Below are 17753 nucleotides of genomic sequence, written 5' to 3'. Positions count from 1 at the left end.
TTTCCTCCTCCCCCTTTTCTGTCTCTTATCTTTGTTTATTTATGTCTGTCTCTCTCTGTCTGATTCTCTCTCTCCCTTCCTCCTTCCCTGAAATCATCAGAACTAAATGACTGCCTCAGGACTGACTATCCTTGGAATGGTTAGCCAGGCCAAAGTAGAAAATATTTCCTAAAATAATACTTCCACATAAGATTTCACATAGAGAAGGCACTTGGTAACCTAAAAGTGAGTTCTGGTCATATTTTATAGAGATATTCTTACCAACACAATGATGATGCGATCTGTCCTTATTATGCCACAGTGATGAGCAAGCCACAGGTTCCAAGTGGCTTTCTTCTCCCTCCCCTGCCTGCTGCGAGTAATAATGAACTGTTGCTACATCCATAATTTAGAAAAGTCCAATGTTATTTATTTTTCTTGTTTACTATGAACTTAAAAACCCCAGTAAACATTTAAATATATATATATATATATATATATATATATATATGTTTATATATATATATATATATCAGAAAAGGGGATTATATGATAAAGTGTCAGTTTTTGCTAACTACAATTTTGTTCAGAACTCTACACACACATTTAAACAAGGCATTAAACACTTAAAGTTACCTTTTTTTTTGTATCCTCCTTGCCCCTTTCCCTCCTGGCCATTTAAAATAAAAGTTTTATAGCTACTGAGATATTCTCTCAATAGGTACTGTCAGTTAATTGTTTTCTTACAGAGACCCTAAATTCTTCTAACAATTTCCTTGAGCTGTGACTCAGCAATAGCAGAGCGCAGAGGCAGGCTGAGCCAACAGCTGTGGTGGCAGATGTCCAGTGACAAGTGTCCTGTGACAGGTGTCCAGGGGAAGACAAGGCCGTGTCACAATCACCACAGTGAACTGGGGCAAGTAACTTCACTTTCCCAATTGTCTGTAAAATGAGGGAGTTGGCTTAGGTGGTTATGTGTTTGTGATATTGTTAGGGGGATTCTTGGTCAGAGAAGAGGGTCCCTTCTGGTTGGGAGATTTCTAAGGTCCCTTCAACGTATAAACCTCATTGATCCAAGGCAAGTCTGCTGTCTCAGCTCTGACTGAGACAGAGGAAGTCCTCTGGGAACATAGGGCCAGCAGGGCCTTGGCTCAGTCTGGAAGGGGATAGTGGAGTCTTTGAAATCCAGGAGACTTGTTCTTTGGAAAGGAGAATTGATGGCTAAAAGAAACCAGGAGGTGGATCAGAGTTAAGGGACCTCAGAGGTCATATGGCCTACCCATTTTACAGGTGAGGAAATTGAGATTCAGAGAGAGTAAAATAACTTTCCCAAAGTCACACAAGTAGCAAGCACCAAAGATAGCATTTGAACTCGACTACAGGTTTATTCACTTATCTTTTTATAATAGCTTTTTATTTTCAAAATACATGCAAAGATAGTTTTCAACATTCACTCTTGCAAAACCTTTTGTTTCAAGATTTTCTCCCTCCCTTCCCCTCACCCTCCTACCCTAGACAGCAATTAATCCAATACAGGTTAAACACATGCAGTTCTTCTAAATATATTTCCACATTTATCATGCTTCACAAGAAAAATAAGATCAAAGAGGGGAAAAAGTGAGAAAGAACAACAACAAAAAAAAAAACAAGCAAAAAAAACAACAAAAAAGGTGAAAATACCATGTTATGATCCATATTCAGTCCCCACAGTCCTCTCTCTGGATGCAGATTGCTCTCTCCATCACAAGTCTTTGGAATTGGCCTGAATCCCCTCATTGCTGAAAAGAGCCAGGTCTATCAGAATTGATGCCTACATTTGACTATAATTTAACGGGAAAGATTGGGTGTTACTTGGGGTTACACAGGTAGAAATCGGCAGAGATGGTACTCAAACCAGAGACTGATTGTCTTTGTCATGGATATTCAGAGAATGAACAACAGAATTAGGCCTTGAAATCCAGATCCTTTGACTTCTAGACTCCTTTAATTAGGCCCTAGAAAAGGGCAGTGAAGACCCTGTATGATCTGGTCAAGGGAATGAGAAGTACTGCCTCCAGGCTTTCTCAGGAAAGCAGGGAGGGCAGGATCATGGTCTAGTATACAATGGGGAGCAAGTCCCCACCAAAGATATTGCCATTTCCTGTGGTAACACCCAGCTTCTAATTGAGCTTTCCTATTTCTCAAGGTCTGACCCCACTGAACATTCAGAGAATGACCTCCCCAGGGATATCCATTCTCTCTTTATGATGGAAGGCAGGTCAAGCTCCCTTCCTTCTCTCTTCCTGGTTGACAAATGTCATTTCTAATTTTTTGGCAGACCTTGACTCTGCCTTGGCTGGCCTTCCACATGCAGGGTCAAGTATTCATAAAGTACTTGGCTCTTCCTAATGTTCAGATTCACCCAGAGATGAATGTCATCAAGGGAGAAACAAAGTAAGGACCTTCGGGCACTGTTCTCTTGGTGTACCTTGTCTCCACCCCATTCTATAGCCTTTGATTCCACTGGGGATAAAGGGCTGGAGAAAATGGCTTGGAAGGACATGTAACTGGGATGATTCTTTGTGGGAATAATTTCAGAGAAGGTTTCAGTATCAAAATTAAGGATGAATGATGCACTGTAGCACAAAGAATTGGAAAGACTAGCAACACAAAGGGGTTAGAGATTGGCTCTGGAGTAGGAAGATCTGGATGAGAATCCTCCTTTTGATTTTAACTGGCAGGGCTAAGTAGAGAAGGCATTGTTGCTATAGGAGACAGCTAGTACAAAAGTGTGGGGTTGATGGGTAGAAACTGAACTATGGAAGTTCAGGTGAGAGGACACATGAACAAGTCAGATCTAAGCTTCTGGAATACTCTGGAATTTGTGCAGAGGATGAAGAGAAGAGGATGAGATTTCAGGAAGGGAGGGAAGGTCTTCCTTTCATTTTAGATGAAAGAATTTGCATGTACAAAGACCTTGAAACACTAAAATATTGAGAAAAAATCTAAGATAAAATGTAAATATGGGTCACTGTAAAGTACTATCCACGGGTTCATTAAGTAAATCATCTATAATGTAAAGTTACAGAGAAAGTCATATGTAAAGAATTCTGGGCAGGGATATGTGTATATTAGAATGCTATGGCTTTAGAATGAGAGGTAGTGGGCCATGCTAGCCCCCAGCCCAAAGCTGACTAAAACACAACTCAAATGTGATCAATTTTAAGGCTCCTTGGTGTTCTAGAATGTGGGATGGGAGTGAAAGTCCTTTTGGCCTGGTTAGACTGAATCTGATATGGAAGAACTAGTTATTGTATATCTACAGAAGGGAGACTGAAGGGCTTGTTGTTTGATGTTCAGTGATTTCAGCCATATCAATTCTTCATGACCCAATTTGGAGTTTTCTTGGCAAAGATACTGAAATGTTTTCCATTTCCTTCTTTAGCTCATTTTATAGACTAGGAAACTGAGGCAAAAAAGATAAAGTCACTTATCAAGGGTCACATAGGTAGTGAGTGTCTAAGACTGGATTTGAACTCATGAAGGTGAGTTTTTCTAACTTTACTCTCCATCCCTTTTTGGTTGAGAAATCTTTATATGACCCTGGGTATATAGGCATATTAATTGAACATTTACTGACAATAAATCATAATTTTGTGATTCCCCCAAATCATTTATAAGACCCAATATGGGGTCATGACCACCAGTTTAAGAAGCTGGTGGCTAAAGAAGGGCTGCAATGTAAAAGACTGAATTAATTTGTTAGAAGCAGACAGAAGGTACAGGAAGGCAGATTTCTGCTCCATATAAGGAGAACATTCTTATTAATCAGAGCTATCTATAAATGAGGAATGGACTTCCTCATTCTTCCAGTCTGGACTTTAAAACTAAGCCTCTGTCTGTCTCATTCTGGAACTTTGCTCAGAACTTGTAACTCTTCACCCTGGACCATCTAACCATCCCTTAGAGTTTTCTTAGCCTAAAATATCCTTCCATAAAGCATACTCCCTTCTCTGGTAAATGAGTTTTACTAGGACTTCCATTTTGATGAAGGGTCTAGGTTGACTTTCATTCCCTTCCCAAGCCCTGTTCCTAGTTTCCAGTGTCTGAAGCCACATTTGAACTTAGATTTTCCAGTACCAAGGTCTAGCAGTCACAGTACTTCAGATTCTTACTGAATTGAATTGACTTGAATGACCAGCCACTGAAGAAATTTTTAAGGGACAAAGCATAAAACATGGTCTAATGTCATATGGGTACATTAGAAAGATTACTTGTATTACTAGATTTTTTTAAATAACTTTTTATTGACAGAACCCATGCCAGGGTAATTTTTTACAGCATTATCCCTTGCACTCACTTCTGTTCCGATTTTCCCCCTCCTTCCCTCCACCCCCTCCCCCAGATGGCAAGCAGTTCTATACATATTAAATAGGTTACAGTAGATCTTGGATTCAATATATGTGTGCAGAACCGAACAGTTCTCTTGTTGCTCAGGGAGAATTGGATTTAGAAGGTATAAATAACCCGGGAAGAAGAACAAAAATGCAAGCAGTTTACATTCATTTCCTAGTGTTCTTTCTTTGGGTGTAGCTGCTTCTGCCCATCCTTGATCAATTGAAACTAAGTTAGATCTTCTCTTTGTCGAAGAAATCCGCTTCCATCAGATTGTATTAGTAGTTTTGCTTTACTGTTTTGTTATTATGAGAGACATCTCACTGGAATATCACTGCCCTATAATAAAGAACAAGGAAGATTGTTTCAGAAAAACCTGGGAAGATTTATATGAACTGATGTGAAGGGAAGTGAGCAGAATCAGGAGATCATTGTACACGTGACAATAACTTTGCAAGGATGATCAGCCACTAAAGAACTAACTACCCCTGATCAATACTATGATCTAAGATAATTCAGAACAGCTCATGATGAAAAATGCCATATACCTTCAGAGGGCGAATTATCAACTCAGTATAAAATGAAACAGAATTTTTTCACCTTATTTTTTTTGCTTAAATATTATTTTTATTATTTTGCAACATAGTAAATATGGAAATGTTTTGCACAATTTCATATATCATTGTTTTCTTTCTCAAAGGGATGGGCTATGGGAGAGAATTTGGAACTAAAATTTTAAAAAATGCTAAAAATTCATAATTCTTCAAAAAGAACAGAATAAGAAAAAAAAGATTATATGGCTTAAAATGATTCCATTAGAGAAAAATACTCTCAAACTTTCAGAAGTACTCCTAGAATTCTGTGAGAGGGAGATGTACCTGGCCTCTCTTTGGGTGAGTGAATTCAGTCTCTTGATACAGTATTGTAGACAAGAAGATATTAGGTTTAAATTAGGATGATGGAGGTGAAATTACAAAGGAGTCTATGGATGCTTATGATATTGAATTAATAAAATAAGTAATACATGACAACTGAATGAATTGGGGGATTTAGGAGGATCTAGGTGACTGGGAGGATGATGGTACCATTCATAATAGAGAAATTACAGGAAAGGATAGATTTGGGAGAGAAGATGAGTTCATTTTGGGTATATGAAATTTGAAAGGTCAGTAGGACACCAAATAGAAATATCTAACAAAGATCTGGAAATATGAGACCCAAGTGCTAGAGCAAGATTAGGGTTGGACATGTAGATTTAGCAGTGATCTGTAAAGAAGTGATAATTAAAGCCATGGGAATGGCTGAAATTATGAAAAGAAATGAAGAAATAGAATTGAAGTAAGCAGAACACAGAGTCCCAGGCAACTCTCGTATTTGAAGGGCAGAAGAAATATGAATAGACAACAAAGGAGATGGAGGAGGAGCAGTTGGTGTCAGTGGTCATGGTTTCTGACTTCCCAGAAAGCAGTTGGTTAGTTTTGTTGTTGATCCTAGCCCATGGTGGTCCCATGTTGTTCTCTAAAGGGCAAGGAGATAGAAACAGAATTATTTGCAACTGAGATCTTCTTTCCCTCTCCTATCATAACTCACCTCCCTTTATTGAAATTACTATAAATTTGATTCAGCTAAAAACAAATCCTGACTTACTTCAGCAAAGGAGAGCAAAGGGGAAAAAACAGAATGAGATTTTGCCAGTTTCTGAAATGTTTCCTGGTATCAGAAATACATTCCATTGTTTGTTTTTGTGAGAGTTGGATGTCTCTTTCCTTTCCATTTCTAAAATGAGATTCTTCTCTCATTCTCCCTCCTTTCTGTCTACCCATACTGCTGCCCACCCTTTTTTATAGGGTCACTATGCTATCCATTCAGCTACTGAGCTTCTTGTTTTTTCTCCTTATTCATCAGTAAACAAACAGTAAAATTCTATAAGATGTGAATATGGTTCTATGAGAAATAAATGGACTACCAGCTCATAGTCGACAATGTGATATGGCAGCCAAAAAATACTAAGGTTACTTGGGTTGCATTAACTTGAAGGAAAGAGGTTATAGTTCATCCTTTTTTCCCTCTGGTCAGGTCATACATGAAATAATGTACTCTGCTCTAGGAACCTCATTTTATTATACTCAGATGGTTTCTTACCCAGTGACCCCTCTCATTCCCCTCCCCCCTACATCCAAGGAGATAATTAAAGAAAAGAGAAATCAGAAAAGCAATTTCTGTTCCCAGCTAGAGATGGTGACTACTTCTCCCTGATTTACCTGGAGTTTTGAACAAATGTTGTCAGAGAGGCTAAATAATACTATTTAAAATATATACTTTAAAAAATATATTTATTTTAATACACATTGCTTTATGAATCATGTTGGGAGAAAAAAATCAGAACAAAAGGGAAAAAACTATGGGAGAGAAAATAAAAAAACATTCAATCTCCATAGTTCTTTTTCTATATGCAGATGGTATTTTCTGTCCAAAGTCCATTGGGATTGCCTTGGATACTTTTTTAGCTCCCTACCTAAAATCTTAGTTCTTGAACTTCTAAGAGTTCCAGGAATTCCTTGTCATGAATCTCATGACTGGCGAACTTGGGGTGGGGTTGCTTTGTAGCTTTAGTCCACGTCCTTTGATTGGGGAGGTCATACCTCTTTTATCCATTCTTTTCTACAAATTACAGGTGTGTATGTCTGGGATTCCATCCAATCTATTGAACATTTAGGTAAGACAAGGGAGAAGGGCTTAGATTATAGTTGGACGCCAATGTCTCCAGACAGGTGTTTGCCATATCATCTACCACATGGACTTGGCTGTGTGTGGAGAAGAACAGCCTGGGCGTTTGTATGATTAATCTTCTGTGACCATCAGGGAGACAGAAGCCTCTTAGGGAAGGACTCCTCCTCAAACATACAATAGATAGTAACAGATAACTGTGCTAGTGATCAAGTTGGGAGCCACCTAGTGGGCAACTCAAATATGACACTCCGCCAACTAAGCACCTTTGCTGGATAATTAACAGGTGTCATGCTGCGTTCTTCTAGTACAAATTTATGAAAGACAGCACCTGAGCCATGCAACCAAAGGCTATATAATGGTTAAATGATTATTCAGTAATGTGGTTGTTTAGATCCTACTCACATTAGAAAGTAATTTCTAAGTTAGAGTTTCCAGAGGATTAGTGTATGTCCTTGACGTTGAGTATAAGGGTAGTAGGAAGAAACAGAGGATGTTTAAACCTGGAGGTGAGAGATGGCTCCTCCTGCTGCGTACATCTCCCTCCGATGGCACCACTGGCATTTCCAACCCTTAGGATCTGCAGGCTGTCTGGCTTTGCCTTCCAAAGGTGCTATGTGGGGAGCTACCCCCCAGATCATCTGTTGGGAGCAGAAGTCAGGAGTAAGGTTCTAATTCCCATAGAAAGAGACTCTCAGGGAAGGAACACTTCAACCATTAGTTCTGACCAAGTTCTGGGAGTTATAAGGAAACAAGAAAATAATTTATGTTGGTTATTGTAGGAAATGAGGACCTATTGAAGGTTTCTGAGTCAGGGAATGGCTTCATCTTTAAAAAAAATGATGGAAAATGGCAATGATATGAGAGAAAGGAAAGGCTGAAATTGGGGAGACTAAAGCTCTATGTCCAGCATGAGGTGATGAGATTGGTGAAAGTCAGATGCAAAAAAGGAAGGTGAGTCTGAAAGGAATTGGTGACTGGCAATATTTAAGAGAAAAAGGGGAATGAGATAGACCAAAGGTGATTACAACTTTGGGCATGGGAACGTGGCAGGAAAAAGTTTGCTCTCTGAATTTAGGTACAATCCTTCCAGAGATGAATTTATTAATTGCATCAGTCTAGTCCTAAGCATTCCTACTAAGAGAGAAATACAAAAAAAGGGCAGGATTTTCCATGGCTTTGAAAAATCTCTCTCTGACACAAGCTATTTCCATTCATAATTCATAGTATTTCTAAACAAATGTTAGAGCCATGCCATCAGGTAAATTGTGGTTGCAGAGCTCAGGGAAAAGTTCAATAAACAGTTTTTATTCTTTAAACAAAACACTTGTTCCTTAAATTGCTGGTACTTTCTGGTCAAGGGTGAATAAAGTAATGACTTTAATGAAGTTAAGGTGTTGGCTTTATGTCTGGTTAGCACCCACTTCCATTATCCAGGAGCTCACTGAGTCTTAAATATTTACGTTATTTCCTCTCAGAAAGTGGTTACAGCATCTTTGCCAATTTGTTGTGTATGAGATGGAATTTCAGAATTGCTTTAATTTTTCTAATTAGTAGGATCTAGAACATGTTAAAAGAACAGCTAGTTGGTATAGTGAATAGAATGTCAGGAAGACAACTTTTTGAGTTCAAAGATGACCTTACAGGGTCACACTAATAAGTTGTGTGAGTATGGGCAAATCACCTAACCCTGTTTGCCTCAATATCCTTACCTGCAAAATGAGCTGGAGAAGGAAATGGACAATTATTCCAGTCTGTTTGCCAAGAAATTCCCAAATGGGTCACAGAGTTAGACATGACTGAAAAACAACTGTATGACAACTGGAAAAATTTGAAATGTTATTACAGATAGCCTCAGTTTTTTTTCTTTTGAGAGCCATTGTATATATCTCTAGACCATTTATTAACTGGGGAATGGCTTTTATTCTTAAGTTTATATAAAAGTGTGTGTATGTGTGTGTCACATATACACATATATATCTATATATCTTGAAAATGAGACTTTTCCATTTAATTGTTTCTCTTTTAATTTTAGCTTTCTTAGATTTATTTGTGCAAAGTCTTTTGAAATTGTATGTAATAAAAACAATCTATTTTATTTACCATGATTTCTGTGTTCCTTGTCTGGTCATGGAGTTTTTTCCCTGTTCCTAGACCTGATAGGAAATTTCCCCCAGGCTTCTCTAATTTGGTTTACTGTGTTATCACTTTCATTGACAAGCAATTCTCTCCTTTCAAAAAACAGAAGTGCTTTCTTGCAAAAAATTCATAGTCCAATAAAACACATTGGACGTGTATGAAAATGTCTGCCTCCATCTGTGCTTCTTGTCCATCACCTCTCTGCCAAGAGGTGGGAAACCTGGTTCACCCTTGTCCTTTGAAATCATGTTTGATGATTATGTTGCTCAAAGGACTGAGGTCCTTTGATGTTGTTTTACTTTTACATTATTATGGTTTTTAAGTAAAACATTCTTCTGGTTCTACTCACTTAAATTCATACAAATCACTAGATTCCTCTGAATCTTTCAAACTCATCTTTTTATAATATAATTTTTCTTTGAATTATTAGCTTTAAAAATTTCATTATTCAAAGAACAGAAAAAGAGAACTGCAATAAAATTTTTATTATGTTAATCATTTTAAAAGTATAGATTATATTAAACACAATAGCATTAGTACTTCCCCACCTTCCCATGACTCCCTCTGAATTTCCTTCTTCTATTTTCTAAATATTATAAATATTGACTTTTTAAATTCTTATTACTATCACTATCTCTGCATTTCATTCAAAACTATCCTCCTCCCGAAAAGTCTTTCCTTGCAACAAATAAAAATTATCATGCAAAAACAAAACAAAACAACCCAACCCACAGTTTCTGAAAAATGTCTCTCTTATTCTCCATTTCTACTCTAGCACTTCTCTTCTAAAAGATGTGATACATGTTTTATCATCAGTCTTCTGGAATCATTATTGATCAAAGATTTTAAGGCTTTAAATTTTGATTTGTTTTACATGATTGTATTCATTGTAAAACTTGTGCTCGTTCTTATGCTCAGTCAAGTTTGCAACAATTCATATTTTCCTGGATCTCTCAACTTGTCCTTTTCATTATTTTTTATAGAATAATAACATCCCACATTTTCAAAATGACTTACTTTGTTCAAATATTTACCAACTGATGGGGTACTTTATTTCTAATATTTGCTGCCAAAATAACTCCAGCTTTCTTCTTTCTTTGACCTCTATAGAATAATATGCCTGAGATGTTGGAATCCCAATGTCAACTCAACTTGAAACAAGGTAAGGATTCACTCTAAGATGTGAACCAATAAGCACTGTATCAATTCTATTGAGTTAACACCAGGATTCTGACATCACTCTTGAGTTTTCACCTTGTTTCAAGGTGAGTTGACACTAGGATTCCAACAATATTTTTGATTTCATTCCAGTTTTGGGTGATGTTTTAAATACAGTTCTAAAATGTATTTCCAAAATGGTTGGAATAATTCGCAGCTCCACTAACCAAGTAACAGTGTGCCCATTCTCTGACATTCCCTCCAACGATTGCTATTTTTATCTTTTGTCATCTTTGCTAATGGATGAGAATGAAGGGAAATCTCAGAGTTGTTTTAATTTTCATTTATTTTAAGATTAATGATTTGGAACATTTTCCCACATAGTTGCTGATAGCTTGCATTCTTTCCCCTACTCCTAAGTGATTATTCATCTTCTTTAACCATTTATCTAATTGAGGCTTGTTTTTGTTATTATATCCTTGTATCAATTTCCTTTTATCAGATAAATTTGTGGTAAAGAGTTTTCCTAGTTAATTGTTCCCCTCTGATTCTAACTTTTTTGATTTTGTTTACACAGTGCTCTCCAATTTTATGTGACTAAAATTGCCCGTTTTGTCTTTTATGATTGTCCTTACCGCTGGCGTAGTGAAGAATTCTTCCTTTGCCCGTAATTGTAAAAATATGTCTTTTTTTCATTTCTCCAGTGTATGACATTACCTATTATATCCCTCTAATCTCTCTACACATTTTTGCCTCTGTAATCTCATCCATTCCTAAAGCTTCAGCTGTCACTTTTATGCAGATGATACAGTGAACTCAATAGGGGGGTGGATTTGGTAGTAGAATTGAGGGGAATTTGGTCTCTGAAGGATCAATCATTAATTAAGCAGCTGCTACAAGCAAAGCTTGGTACTTAGTGCTGCAGAGAATACAAAGATGTATGGGACAGATTTCCTGCCCACAAGTAGCTGACAGCTTGCAGAGATCTTTAGTTCTATATGCAAATACTACTGACACAGCCTATAAGATGGAGGTCATCATTTAATCAATAAATTGGTTATTGAGGGCCTACTATGTATGGGGCAGAAGAGACTTCTCTCTTTCTTTCTACTGAATAGAAAGATCACTGGCCTTATGTCCTGTGGACCTGAGGTTCTGGTAGTCTTAGTTGGTGAAGAACTTTCCGGAGATGTATATGGCCAAGCTAGCTCATCCATGAAGATCAGTCTCTAGCTGTTCATGCTTGACCAGTTGGGAAAATCTTCCCTATAAGAAACAGAGTTAAACTGGTTGGACAAGAAATTCTCTTAGACCATCTGCTTTGTCTAGTCTGGAAATCTAGTCTGTTCTTCAAGGGAAATGGAGGGTTTCAGATCCAAAGTTTCCAAATGGCAGCCACGTGTTTCCATGCTGGCCAATGTTGCTTTGAAATCGAACATGTTTACAGGTCATTGTAGCTCTTGACCAGGAAAAAAAAAATCTTCAAAGATATGTGGCAGAAAACAAGAACCCCTTGGTGCTTTGAATAAATATTTATGATATAGTGAAAAAGTATACACATAGTCCATATTTTGACCTCTATTTGTTTATATCACAGTTTGGATTGAGAATTATGTTTTGAAATATGCTTTGTCCATTTAGGATTCGGACACACTGAAGGGCATTTAAAAATTATAACAGGGCTTGAGTTGATATGTGGATTTATAATTATGGACCTGGGAAATGTGCTTTCTGTGCTTCAGTTGAACAAATGGAAACTTTGGGGACTTTTTGAGATAATAAAAAATCCTCTTATTGACTGAGACTGGAGAGTCAATGACTTAATGGATTTTTTAAAAGTCGCTTTTAATCATCTCCAAAGTGTTCACTTCCCTTCCAGCTTCAAACCATGCTGGTACTATTTCAAGCCACTTGATATGAAAGGTCAAGAAGGATCGGCTTCCTCTTTCATGTGGCAATGACCACATGGCATCTAAAGCATATGTACTGCCTAGACAGGCCTGAACCCAAGTTTGGGCAGCCTATTTGTGTTCATTTTTTTGACTTTTATTTTTTATCTCAACATGAAGATAAAGGTCTAGATGTCTGTGGACCTTCTATTAGACCTCTAATCACAAGGGATGATATTTTAGCATATAATCTAGTACAGAGAAGATGATCATCAACAAGAGAATGAGGCCAAATGCTTAGTGAAATATAAATATCTAGTCAATAGAGCCACATTACTTAAATAATAGCTTCCTAAGAGATTTTAGCAGTAGTTGAAAAACAGTTTGGATTTCTCTGAATTAAATAGCTAAAGAGTCCATACTCTTTGATCAACAGATTTAATTGCCAGACATTTGCCCTAAAGGAACATTTTTTGGGGGAAGCTATACTTTAATATAATTACAGCAGCACTTTGCCTAGTAGCATGAATGTAAACAAATGTCATATGCCACAGGAAACAATGAATTGATGATTGCAAAGAAGCATGGGAATACTTCTATGAAGGGATGCAAGATGAAGTAAGCAAAGACAGGAAAACATTATTTTCAGTGCCTACTACAATGTAAATGGAAAGAGCAATGACAAAGTGATAAAAAAAATAAATGTTTCATGATCATAAAGAACAAGTTGACACTGAAGTAGATATCCTCCCACTTCTTTCCAAAGGTAAAGGGTTAACAGATGTGGAACATTGAATGAAGTAATATTTTTTGATGTATTGATTGTTTGGATGATTTTTTTCTCCTTTTTTTTTTTTTTAGATGCCACAAGGATTGCATTTGCTCCTTTCTTTAAATGACGCTGTGCCACCATATTTTTGTGTGCTGTAGCTACTCCATGGTACTATTCTATCCTCAATGTTATGATCTCATATTCGGAAGGGACTCGACATTGTGTCCAATGCAACCATTACTTGGAAAATAACTTATTCTAGGGTCACACACCAGAATCTGGTGGGTCTGTCTTGGAACACAAATTTCCCTTACACTAAGGCTTTCTCTTTATTCTCTATGTCAATCTGTCTTTCACCTAAGTAATTTCACAATACGAATGCGGTTTAATCAAACAAGAAGTCAGTAAGCATCTATTAAGCACCTACTATGTGCCAGCTATCAAGTGCTAAGGTACCTGCTCCTGTAAACTACATAAGACATGACTGTTGAAGACTCAGAAAAAAAATCCTTGACACCATTAAATGGTTCAGCATTAGAATATATATAATTTATCAGTGGAAATGATATCTTAAAGAGACATTATCATCTGACTTGAGGCTGTTTGGTGATACAGTGAATATAGAGGGAGGAATAGAGTCAAGAAGATGTGAGTTCAAATCTAGCCTCAGATACTTACTAGTTATATAACCCAGAGGAAATCAATTTGCCTCAGTTTTTTCATCTGTAAAATGTATAGGATAATAACACCAACTATACAAGGTTGTTACAAGGATTAAATGACATACTGTTTGTAGACCCTTAGTATGGAGATACTGTATAAATGCTTATTCCCTTCCTTTCCCATTTTCCCACTATCATAAAAACCACTGGATTTTTTTTCATAACTTGCAGCTGAAACCTTCTTGATGAGTCATCTCCCCTCTTAGAATAGGAGCTTCTTGAGAGCAGGAGCTCTCTCCCTTTTTGACTTGCATCTTTATTGTTTAGTAGTACTTATCACAAGAAAATCCTACATAAATATTTTTCATTTATTCATACAAAAAGTGATATTCTAGACTTTTTTTTGAAGATTTTGGGTGAGAGGTAATTCACACCTTCCAGAGACAGCCAGTACATTCTGCTTTTGGACAGCATTAATGGTTCAATTTTTAAAAAAAAATCTACTTCAAGATGAAATTTGCCTCTATAGCCTTTACTCATTTCCATTTGCAAGGACAATTTGTTGTTTCTAGGACTCTTTTGTGGGAAGACCCAAGTAAACAGAGCCCTTGATCTGTGGGTCCCATTGATGACTCCCATTGTCTGAGAACAGTTCAGTCTTGGAGTCGCCAAGTCACTGAAAATGGTATGCGGGCACTGGGCCATCATCACCACAGCCTGTTTGCTTAATTCCTTCATGGTCACTCTTAGTTTCCTACAATAGTCTACAAAGAATGGAGCCAGGCAACCCATGTCATGCCTCATGTGGAATATATTTGCACTCTGGACTCCCATGATTGAGGGCAGATGCTCTTAAGCTTCCATGTAGATGACCCCTCTAATAAACGCAGGGGCAATTTCTGTAGCGTGCTAAGACTTACAAATTGCTTTTCTCAGAAAATCTTTATTGGGTTGAGTACAAAGAGGATCATCCCACTTTTCCATTGAAGAAATGGGCTTTGGATGGGGAAGTGACTTGCCGAAGATCGTGTATGACCCTAAATAGCACATTTGAACCCAGTTCTGAATGGGAATGCAGAGTACTCTTCACTACTGTATGTGGTCCCTACAGATTCCAACAAGATGTATTATAGTATGTTCTGTCTCATGCTGCTGTAGACAATTCATTAGTGGGTAGTGCTGGGTTTTCTTGCATTTTGAAGTGGGCAGTGTTTTGTTACACACATGCTTTTCCTTTGGCTAATAGTTTGATGCACATAGTGTGATTTATTGCTTGCATGCTGAACAGAGCTGTAACTAGGGCAGGGTGACCTGTCTATGTCCTAAGGCGGGGAAATATAGAAGGGGCAAAAATTTATCACACGTACTCCTTAAGCAGCATAGAAGTCAGTGGTGGCTAATAAATCCTTCTGATCAAGGTTTCTTCGTTACTTAATTGTTTCCTTAATATATTATTTTTACATCATGTTTTTGTTTTGACCAGGTTTATAATTTCTTTACTATAGGGTGCTCCCATTGAGACATTTCTCCAAATTTGAGATCAATACCTTTTCTGCAAGCTGTGCTCTTTAGGTAGTTACATTAAAATGTTAAGTGATCTTCCTAGGATCCCAAGCCAGTGTGTGACATTCAAACCAAGTATTCCTGACTCTATGTCCTTCTTTTTCTCTTCTATGTTCAATTCTGTCTCATATAACATTTCATAATAGGAATGCTGTCCAATAAGTCAACAAGAAGTCAATAAGCATTTTAAAACACCTACTGTGTGACAGTCACTCTTTTTTAAAAATTGGGGATGCAATAAAAAAGAAAATCTTTGCCCTTATGAGTTCATGATCTACTGACTCTTTTCTTTTTAATTTGTTTAATATTTCCCCCAATTACATTTAAACTTATTTTTTACTTTTGTTTTAAAAAATCTTTTGAAGTGCAGATTCTTTCCCTTATCCCCATCCCCAACCCCCATTACAAAACCACATGTGAAATTATGTAAAACATTTCCATTAAACTCATGTCGTGAAAAAAAACAAAAACAAAAACATAGACCTCTCACCTTAAAAAGAAACCCTCAAGAAAAACAATCTAAAGAGGGACAGAAAGTATACTTCAGTTTGTGTTCAGATACAATCAGTTCCTTTTCTGGATATGGATAGTATTTTTTTTTTTATCATAAATCCTTCAGAATAGTCATGGATCATTATTCTGCTGAGAATAGCAAAGTCATTTACAACTGATCATCTCAGAATATTGCTATTACTTTGCATATAGTACATTTCACTTTGCTTGAGTACATGGCTTTTTCTGAGAGCATCCTGCTCATCATTTCCCATAGAATAATGACTGTCCATCATAATCACATATCACAATTTATTTATGCTTTCCCAATTATTAGCCATCCCCTCAATTTCCATTTTTTTTTGCCCTGAGAAGAGAGCTGCTATAAATATTTTTGTACATATAGATCCTGGCTCTTCATATACTCCCAGTGGAGTATGTAGGTCATTTATCAGTTGTCTTACTCTTCCCATGAGATTGGCTCATCACTGAAATCAAGAAGTTAGAAGAAGAAGCAGATTTGGGGAAGAAAGATAATGATTTTCATTTAGTGAGGCAGATAATAAGCAACATGTGTCAATGTTATCTACTATGTGGCAGGTATTGTGTTAAGTACTAGGGATCCAAAAAAAGACAAACACCAATCTCTGCTCTGAGGGAGCTCAAAGTCTAACCTGCAAACTATGCAGAACAAGAGATAAGATAACCGGGGGATCTCACCCATGAGAATGTGTTAGTATGAAGCAGGAACAAGGAAAGCTTCTTATAGAAGGTGGGGTTTTAACTCAGACCCTAAGGAATTCAGGGAAGTCAGAAGGCAGAAATGAGGGGAAAATTCCAGGCATGGGGAACAGCCAATTAAACTGCCCAGAGATAAAAGATGGAGTCTTGTGCAAGGTAAAGCTAGGGCAATGGAATTGGATTTCAGAGAATGTGAGGGCAGGAGGAATAAAGGGTAGAGAGAGGGGGGAGAAGGAAGGGAGAGAGAGGACACAGACAGAGGCATAGACAGACAGACAATGACAGAAAGAAAAATCAAAGAGAGATATAGAGAGAAACAGAAACAGAGAAAGAGGGAGAAAGGGAGGGAGGGAAAGAGAAAAGGAGAAAGAGACAATAGAGAAAGAGAAAAGGAGACAGAAAACAGAGAGAGACAGAGACAGAGAAAGAAAGGGAGAGGGAGGGAGGAAGGGAGAAAAAGAGTAAGAGAGGGAGAGAAGGGGGAAAAGAAAGAGACAACAGATAGAAAGAGAGAGGGAGAGAGGAAACAGAAAGTAGAGGAAGACAGAACGGAGAGAGACAGAGACCAAGAGGCAGAGAGAGACACAGAAAGACAGTGAGTGAGAAAGACAGAACGAGAGAGAGAGAGATTCGCATAGAGAGAGACAGAGACAGTGTTTCAGTGATAGGAGTAAGAGAAAAATATTTAAGATGAAAATAAATTTGTACCATTAGCAGGCATTCCAGTAGAAGGAGAGGTCAGCTTTAGAATAGGATGGAGTTGGATTGAGAGGGAGAGAACTAAGGTTTGAATAATAATAAACAGGGATTCAGAATCCCCGGGAAGGACCTGATGGGAGTTTGTTAGTTATTGAGAAATTAGTTTAGATTATCAGTGCCCTAAGAGGTTCAACCTCAGATGAATCACCTCCCAGTGAGTTAGCACTGGGAAGCTGGAAAGGAGAATGTGGGGGAATGGGAGAGGTTTAGCAACTTCAGGCTAGGGACTGGTGGGAGGAACGGGATGGAACAATGGTTCCCTCCTACTCTGGCAGGTCCAGGCAGGGGACAGGTAGAATGTGAGTGGTAAAATGGGACTCTGTAGCAAGGACCAGGCTAGTCCTCTGCTGGTTTATGTTTGAGAAGGGGAGGAAATAAGATGCTCTAGGTCCATCTAACAGTCAAGAAAAGGAAGTACACTTGGCAATAACAGGGGAATGATTTCACAGTGGTCAATATATTGATTTATCTGATCAGGACTCCTCAAACTGAATTGTT

At 37.6% G+C, this 17753-nt stretch overlaps 1 long non-coding RNA gene across 1 annotated transcript in view; it reads right to left on the bottom strand.

Annotated features, from left to right (window-relative positions):
• Positions 1–4556: 4556 nt before the first annotated feature.
• LOC116421234 overlaps positions 4557–17753 on the bottom strand; it is a 64857-nt gene continuing 51660 nt past the window's right edge. The window contains exon 3 of the long non-coding RNA XR_004231538.1: positions 4557–4692. This is a non-coding gene — a long non-coding RNA (uncharacterized LOC116421234). The remainder of the gene's footprint in view (positions 4693–17753) is intronic.

The sequence above is a fragment of the Sarcophilus harrisii genome, chromosome 2 (assembly GCF_902635505.1).
Source record: "Sarcophilus harrisii chromosome 2, mSarHar1.11, whole genome shotgun sequence".
NCBI lineage: Eukaryota > Metazoa > Chordata > Mammalia > Dasyuromorphia > Dasyuridae > Sarcophilus > Sarcophilus harrisii.
Note: the sequence above shows the minus strand (reverse complement) of the source record. Positions and strands in the feature narration are given on the sequence as shown.